The sequence below is a fragment of the Arachis hypogaea genome, chromosome 16 (genome assembly GCF_003086295.3).
Source record: "Arachis hypogaea cultivar Tifrunner chromosome 16, arahy.Tifrunner.gnm2.J5K5, whole genome shotgun sequence".
Classification (NCBI taxonomy): domain Eukaryota; kingdom Viridiplantae; phylum Streptophyta; class Magnoliopsida; order Fabales; family Fabaceae; genus Arachis; species Arachis hypogaea.
Window position 1 is genome coordinate 5,926,251 of NC_092051.1, and position 9,397 is coordinate 5,935,647.

The following is a 9,397-nucleotide window of genomic DNA, read 5'->3' on the forward strand; positions in this document are numbered from 1 at the left end:
GACACGTTGTTATAAGAGGTGTTGGGGCTGTTGCTATTCCCGTGGGGGTTAAATGCTGTCGTTGTTGCCATGAATTAAAAGGAAAGGGAATTATCACGATAAGTTATGCGGACTCGGCTAACTAAGATAGGGGCCTTTTTAGAAAAACCATATTTTATAAATTGAAATTATTATATATGGATATTGATGTGAGAAAGGTATTTTGAGTGATTGTATAAGTCTTATATATTGTTGTTTGTCTTTGGTGAATATGAATGTTTGTTTGGCTGGATTATTGTTCGATTTGTGAAACGGATTGTTCTTGAAATGCTTCTTTAAAGTTATTTTGTAAAAGCTTTGAAATCGAGTTTAACCTGTTGGAAATTGATTTGAGTTTGAATTAGTGTTCTTTGAAATTTGAAAATGATGCACTTTTGGAAACAACCTGATTTTAAACTGATTTGGTTTTGAGCCGTAGAAGGGGTTACGGAATGGTTTGGTTGGGACCCGAAAATGATGGCAAAGTCCAAGTTTTAGGGGAGATGCTGCCAAATTTTTTATGAAATTAGATTCTGTTTTAAAATGTGATTTAGAAAAGGATTTGGATTTGAAAGGTTCTATTATTTAGTTCTTGATTTATAAAGAAATAGATGTTTCAAGTTTAATCTATTTACGGAAAGTTCATGTTTTAATATTGATTTAAATATGAAAGAACCTATGTTTTGAAGTATTCAGGTGACTTATGGCTTGAATGATGATTGGTTTGATATGAATTGTTAATAAAGTGCGGAATGATGATGACTAATGAATATGTGGCTGTTGCACTTCTTATATCTGAGATACGAGCTTCCTTGGGTAAAGTACAGTGGCTTGCCACCACGTGTTCCAGGTTGAGACTTGCCACTCTGTTGATCCTACGACGTAAGGGTGAACGGGCACGTATAAATTCTCGGGAATGGCACCCCCATTGAGTGATTTGATATATATGAAAAAAGTTATGCATAGACTCATGGGATGTGCGTCGGGGAACAGTCCAAGGGTTTAGCAAACCGGACTTGTCGGGTTAGCTTGATAACCGACAGATGAGACTCATCAGCCATAGGGCAGACATTTATCATATGCATCTATGTGACATTGTTTGGATGTGCACATTTTACTTGGTTTGCCTATGTGAATAATTATGTTTAATTGCTAATTGCTCTTGATGTAACTGCTTGATTGTGCTTAAACATTCCTACTCGTGTTTGTGACTGAAAATTGGTTGGATTGTGGTGGATTGATGTTGTTTGAATTGTTTGGGCCTAGGGCCGTGATTGGTTATGAATGGGCCAAAGGCCGTGCTTGGGTTGTGTTTTTTATTTAGAAAAAGTATGAAAAACTAAACTGGTTCAGCATAAACTTAATGAACATATGCTTGGAACAGTTTAGTTATTCATGCTGTCTAAGAAAAACTTTAAAAAGGAATTTGGATTTTATTTTTAGAATTAACAGTTTTCTATTTTAAAAAAGGATTATGCATTTTGTTTGAATATAAATCTTCGGTTTTGTAAAGATACATAAGGCGGTTATAATCACTGTTCTTCAAAACGGTATTATTTTCACGTATCCTATTATAGTAATTCTGTAACCTTATAGTAAGAACCCTTTCGAGGACGATGTTCTCACTCCCTACAGATGTTTCCTTTTCAGGATATAGACCAGGAAGTCACGAAGAGTTCATTCTGTTTTCTATTTATGATATACTGTATTATTTTTAGATATGTTTTTCCTCGCCTTTATCTTTATACATTTGTAAGAGGAATAGGAATTGTATTATATAATGCTTGTATAGTTAATAATATGTATGTATGTATATTCCTCTATGAGTATTGAAATGGTATTTTAATAATGGATGTATGTTTTGAAAATTCGATTTAATTTTTAAACAGACTCATTATTTTAATATTAAATAATTTAAAGAGTCGTTGTAATACCCGATCAATCAGAGTGGTACAGCTGGAAGCGTGACATTTTGATAGGTAGGGTGTTACAGGTGGCTTGCACATGATCCAATTCTGGTTGGGGGTACCTTCAACAGTGAGCTTCATTAGTAGAGTTCTTTCCTTCTTTTATTTTTATAATAAAAAATTATTTTTTTAATTCATGCATAATATTAGATATGTCTATGGTAATTTTTTTTAATTAATTTGTGTTGAGAATTTTTTTACACTACTATATTTATGTGGGATTTATAATATTAATGTAATTTGGATGTGCGAATATCTAATTTTGGATGTGTTTATGTTCATGTTAATTTTGGATGCGTTTGAGTTTTGGATGTGTTAATAGTAGGAAGTCTCACTCGAGGAGAAAAATTGTGTGATGCCTCTGCTATACGAGAGAGAACGCGAAAATTTGGATGTGTAATTTGATGAGTTTTGGTGTTTTGATAAAATAATAGCGTATTTCTTATAATTTTGGATGTGTAATTTTATAAATTTGAATGTAAACAATTATTTGAACGAATTATGGATGTGTTGATAAAATAATTATCGTGCATTTTATAATTTAATGTGTAAACAATCATTTTTGATATGAGTTATGAGTGTTGATAAAAAAATTAACATTATCTATAATTTAATTACAATCTAAAAATTTAGATGTGTAAACAAATAATTAAATATAAATTTAATATATAAAAAATAATAGTATATTCTTATAATTTAGATGTATAAAACTATAAACAAATTATTTAGACGTATATTTGAGTTTAGTTTCTGAAATGTAATAGTTTACTTTTTGTTAATAATTCAAAATTCGAAGCAGCAAGAAGTTTTGCTATTGTGGCTATTTACTACCTAATATATTTTTATTAAATAATACAGAAAGAAAATAATAATAAAAAATGAAAAACCTTACCAGAGCAGCTCTATGGCTTTTACTAGAGAGAGAGAGAGCGAGATAATTTTGATCATGCATCCTACTCCCTTAAAATTATTATTATACTTTAAAAAAATATTTTATTAATTATTTTTAGATTAAGATAATAGACTCACGAATAATAAATATTATAAATTAAAATATTATATCTATTAAATTATAAAATTAAATATAGAACTATTACTTTGATGATGTTATTTTTAAATTAAACTTGTATTTGTAGAATATAACGTCATCAAAGCATAAATTTTATAATTATTTTTATTATTATATTTTTATAAAAAAAAATAAAAATAAATTAAATTTTATAATTTATTTTAATTTATCATCAAATAATATATAAAAATATTAATTTTTATATTTGTTTTTTGTGTCTTATTTTCAATATATTTGTCTTATCCTATTTAGAATAAAATACAATCTTATGAACTTTATAGGTACATAATCTAATTTTTAATTTTTTATTTTAATAAAATATACAATAAATACATTAAAAATTTAAAAGCACATGCTTGATGATCCATCACAGTTTTTTTTTTTTTTGGTGTAAAAAAAAAACTTTGATTAAAACTATCTCGAATACATAACTAAATAAAATTATTTAAAAAAAATGATATTTTAACTTCCAAAAATGTTCAGGTCAATAAAATAATTTTTATAAACATTATAAAATATACTTTAAATAGAATAAGTTTATTTTAATAAAATTTGATTCCTATATTGATAATAATTATTCAATTTAAAATATTCTAAAACAAGTAAAAACAAATACAAAGTTAATAAAAATTTATTAAGTAGGTAAATTTTCTTTAATGTTAAATATATTTCTACATAATTGAACCTAACTCATTAGTTAATTTAGCTGTTATAGGTTAATATTTCATTTTCATTGTGAGATTCTTCCAACAACCTTCTTTTTCTGGTCCTCCTTTACTTCAGGCACCATTGAACTCAACCCTTTAAGACGGGTTTTGGAATTTCATAGCAAAGTAAATGACCAATGTATTTTCTTTTCTTCATAATTAATAAAGAGAAAAATTTCATTCCCCTTCCTTGTGAGATGCTAAAATGATACTTTTTTTTCCTTTTATTTATAAATGTACATTCTCCTTCCTTCTAACTTTTAAAAAATCTCCTCTCTAATCCATTTTAAATTTCTTGATTAACTAATGTTAATTTTATCCATTTTTTTAAGAAAAAAAAATATTTTTAAAAATACCCATTAACAAAAATTTATTTTTATCATTAAATTTACTTATTACCAAAAATATCTTTAATAACTATTCTTTTATTGATTAAAATTGTATTTTTATAAAAATTTAATAATTATATTATTTTTTTCTAAAAATACCTTTCAATAATTTTAAATTATTAAATTATAACTTTACTAAAATTTTTGTTAACAATTCTTTTTATATTTTACTATTAATTTTCGATATATATATATATAATATTTTAACATTAAATAAAAATTTAATAAGATTATTTTCAATATCAAATATATTAATGTTAACATATTAATCGGAAAGATTTATTTAATGTAAAAATATATATGAATAAAAAATTTAAGTAAATATAAAAAAAAATTAACAAAAATTTAGTAAAATCAAAAATAATTAAAAAATTATGAAGAGTAGGTAAGAAAAAAAATTAATTATAATTTTTTAAAAATATTTGATAAAATACAATTTAATCAATAAAAGAAAATAAAAAGGATTTGGTAAGCAAAATTTAATGATAAAAAATAAATTTTTGTTATGGGATTTTTTCAAAAAATATTTATTTTCTTAAAAAATAGATAAAGTAACAATTAACACAAAAAATTTAAAATAGATTAAAGAGGAGTTTTTTAAAAAGTTAGAAGAGAGGGGAATGTACATTTATAAAATAGAGGGGAGAAGAGTGTCATTTAGTATCTCGCAGGAGAAAAAAGTGAAATTTTCTCTTAATAAAATAATTAAAAATGAGTAAATATATATATTTTTTGTTGGAACTCGGTTTTTTATAAGACCGATCCAATCAGGTTTATTTTCCAATAATTAAGTTACAACAGTATAATAATTAGTAAAGAGTATCCATGTTCGCATTATCTCAGTACTAAAATGTATCTAATGGATTTAACTAATAATTTTAAAAATATACAATAATACATTAAAACGATCTCGAATACATAATCAAATAAATTATTTTTAAAAAAATGATATTTTAACTTTTTCAAAAATGTTCAGTTCAATAAAATGATTTTATAAATATTATTTAGAATATACTTTAAATAGAATAAGTTTGTTTTAACAAATGTGATTTCTATATTGATAAGAATTATTCAATTTAAATATTCTAAAACAAGTAAAACAAATACAAAGTTAATAAAAATTTATTAAGTAGGTAAATTTTCTTTTAATGTAAATATATTCTACATAATTGAACCTAACTCATTAGTTAGTTAGCTGTTATAGGTTAATATTTTTTTTTTCATTGTGAGATTCTCCAACAATCTTTTTTCTGGTCCCTTTTATTTCCGGCACCATTGAACTCAACCCTTTAAGACTTCAAGTAAGGGTTTTGGGAATTTCATAGCAAAGCAAATGACCTAATGTATTTTCTTTTCTTCATAATTAATAAAAATAATTAAAAATGAGTAAATGTATTTTTTTTACCTACTCATTATCAAGTTTTGCATGATGAAATTGAGGTCTCTTTCTTATGATGAATTTTACCTAATGATTTGCAAGAAATAATGCATGCATTCTCTCTCTCTATGTAACTTGGAGACTAAATGCAATTTCACTCTTAGTCTCTGAACATCTTCTCTCTCTTTGCAGGTTACTCGGGTACCTCATGTGTGTATTTTTTTTTCTTTTGTTTACTATTCTGCATTTTTATTTTTCTTTCTAACTCGTGGTGTTTTGATTTATGATGCAGAATAATGGCCAGGCTACTAGTGATCACTCCTGATGAGTACCCCTCGAGTATGAGGTCACGGAGACTACTAATGTAATGGAAATAAAAATTTATAGTAGCTAAGATACGCGGTTATGAAGAACAAGATTTAAGAGGATGGCTCGTGGATAAAGAGACTTTGGATTTGAATGACCGTGAACGGGCACGGGATAGTAAGGAACTACATGAGACTGCATTGGACGGTGAATATGCACTGTATTTCAATCTTAGGACTGGACCCCCTCCTCCCGTCCAGGACCCGAGCTAGGAGTGATCACTCCAATTGGGAGCCACATATCTTTTGTGATCACTCCAGCTATACTGGATGTTCAGTATGTGAAAGACACAATCATTTTAATAGACAATTTAAACATAGACCGACCAATGAGAGGATGGTTTGTTGTTAGGATTTGGTTGAATTAGTCCCACATTGCTTAGGATAGCAAATGGAGTGGGTGGCCTAGGCTATAAATATGAGGCTAAGTTCTCCATTTGTTTTTGCACCAGTCAGAAACACTTTAAGCTTGTATCTGATTTTTCTTTCCTCTGTACTCTTTGATTAGAGAGTGTTGTGAGGTGTAGTTAGATATTTGCTTTGAAAGAGTGTGGGTGTACTGGGGTGCCGGTGAGAGAAAGAAGTCTATGTGTTGTAACAATTTTCACATAGTGATATTCTCTGGTTGTCATTTGACAACGGCCGTGGTTTTTTCTCCGGTAATTGGAGTTTCCACGTTAAATTCTTGTGTTGTGATTGTGTCTATTTTATTTCTCTGTCAAAGGTGTTTTCTCAAGGGGGAATTGTGTCTTATTCCCAACAAGTGGTATCAGAGCTTCGGTTCGGTGGGATTTATTCTTAGTATGCTCTGTGGTTGCAGCCTAGTCTGACCTTCCACATCAGAAAAGAATTTTGTCCTGTGGCTTGAGGTTGATCTTTGGTTGCTGTTGTTGTTGCTGGAAGGCAGTGTGACTCTGTGAGAGTGCAGTTTGGAAAAGGTTCTGGCTAAGGAAAGACTTGGTATTTAAGTGTGTCCATTGTGACCACCTCTCTTTCCTGGGGACCCTTCCTAGTGCACGGTCTACAGTTGAGTTATAATATTCCAGTATACGGTTGCAACAATGTCAGGATATTCAAGTGCTGTGAAGCTTGAAATAGAGAATTTGATGGAAGAATCAATTTTGGCTTGTGGCAAGTACAAGTCAAGGATGTGTTGATACAATCAGGTTTGCACAAGGCGTTGAAGGAGAAGATCTCTGGTTGCTCTCTCTATGAGAGAAGATGATGTTCTCTAGAAGACAAGAAGTATCCTCATGGTATTACCGCACTGCCATGGATAAGGATGAGTTGTGGCAATCAGGTCCACAATTGCACACGGGCATTGGTTGGCGTTGAGATGCAAGGTGTGTGGCGGAGTTAGGTCGATGGCTGAAGAACTTCCAGGAAAAGCCAATTTGGAAGTTGCACCATGAATTTTCAGCAAGGTTTCGATCTGTACCAAGGCGAAATTCTTGGAGTGGTCTAATTCCAAGTGAGTATACTTTCATGGTGGAGTATGATAGTTCTCTGAACTATGATTGTCGGTATAGACAATGGCAGCAAAGAATTGTCGGTGTTGACAATGGAAGCTGAAGATGTGTGACTATTTCAATCAAGGTGGAGATTGTTAGGATTTGGTTGAATTAGTCCCACATTGCTTAGGATAGCAAATGGAGTGGGTGGCCTAGGCTATAAATATGAGGCTAAGTTCTCCATTTGTTTTTGCACCAGTCAGAAACACTTTAAGCTTGTATCTGATTTTTCTTTTCCTCTGTACTCTTTGATTAGAGAGTGTTGTGAGGTGTAGTTAGATATTTGCTTTGAAAGAGTGTGGGTGTACTGGGGTGCCGGTGAGAGAAAGAAGTCTATGTGTTGTAACAATTTTCACATAGTGATATTCTCTGGTTGTCATTTGACAACGGCCGTGGTTTTTTCTCCGGTAATTGGAGTTTCCACGTTAAATTCTTGTGTTGTGATTGTGTCTATTTTATTTCTCTGTCAAAGGTGTTTTCTCAAGGGGGAATTGTGTCTTATTCCCAACATTTGTGATCCCTGGTTATCCTCATATACGTACCAGCACCGCCCCTGATTATGCATCTTATGATGAGTTGTTGGAGAAAGCGGGTTTTAATGATTTGCTCTTCGAATGGGAAAGCCCCTCCAGTTCCCCAGAGTACTACTACTACTGATGCAATAGTGCACCCCTCTAATTAATACCCATCTATCTATTCCATCTATCTATTTATCACTAATTAACTATTATGCATGAAATTTATAATTTTTAAAATTTAATATTATATGTATTTTATTTTAATATAAATTAATTAAATAAATAAAAGACATACTAAGTTATGTACTAATTTTAATTATTATTTGCTGTATTAATTTTAATAAATGAACAATTACATATGGTACACCTACATTTCATGGTTAATCTGACAAAATATATTCAACTTTCTCATGGAATTATGATTCAAATAAACTTAATTTTAAATTAAATTACAAGAAGTTCGACAAAATATATTTAACTTTCTCATCGAATTAATATTCAAGTAAACTTATGTTTAAATTAAATTACAAGAAGTTCTGCCTTGACGCAATAGTCCGTCTACTCTAATCAATGCTCAAGAAAAATCACATCGTGTGTAGGATTAATTAAGTAATTTGCCACTATGAAAACCGTCCAAAATGCATCACTGATGTGTAACTTATCACACTAATTAAACTGGACCAGGTCTAATCATATCACAGTTAATATAGTTAAAATGCTTGTGACAATTACTAGTAAAAGAGCATACAGAAAATTGATGGCAGTTTGGTTTGAACTTTTCAGACTCCCTAGTGAGAAAATAAATGGTCACAAGGAGCCAATACCAAAACTAGTGATCAAATCAAATCAAGGAAGTTAACATTTATATTAATAGAAAGTAGAAACAATAATTAATGAAAAAAAAATACCGTCACATTTTCAATTATTTTTAGTAAGGGTACACATAGAGTCGGGATGAAGCCTTAACCTAAATCCGATCTTAAATAATAACCGAGTCTATTTTTAAAATTCTTATCTGGCCCTAACCCGATAAAATCATACTATTTTCGATCACGCTAAAATCGATCTAGACAGAATGAAGTCCAAATCTTAATGAACTTTATACCAAAAATTTAAGATGGCACTTATTCACAAGAAAGAAAAAAATTTACTTAATACCGAAAAATTGACATCTATACTTAAATTTAAATTTGTCCATAAATTCCAATTTCATAATTTTTTAATCTATTTTTCAATTCAACAAATTTAATTAAAAATAAAACAATAAACTTATAATTAATATAACATAATATTAGAATTAATTTAAAAGACATACTTTTTTTTTATAGTGAATTACAACATTACCAAAATTTGGATCTTACATCTTTAAAACTTCTAAATTTTTGAAAATAAAGTTTGGATCTTACATCTTTTGAACTTCTAAATTTTTGAAAATAATTTAAAAATAATTATTTCATAACATTGCAACATTCACA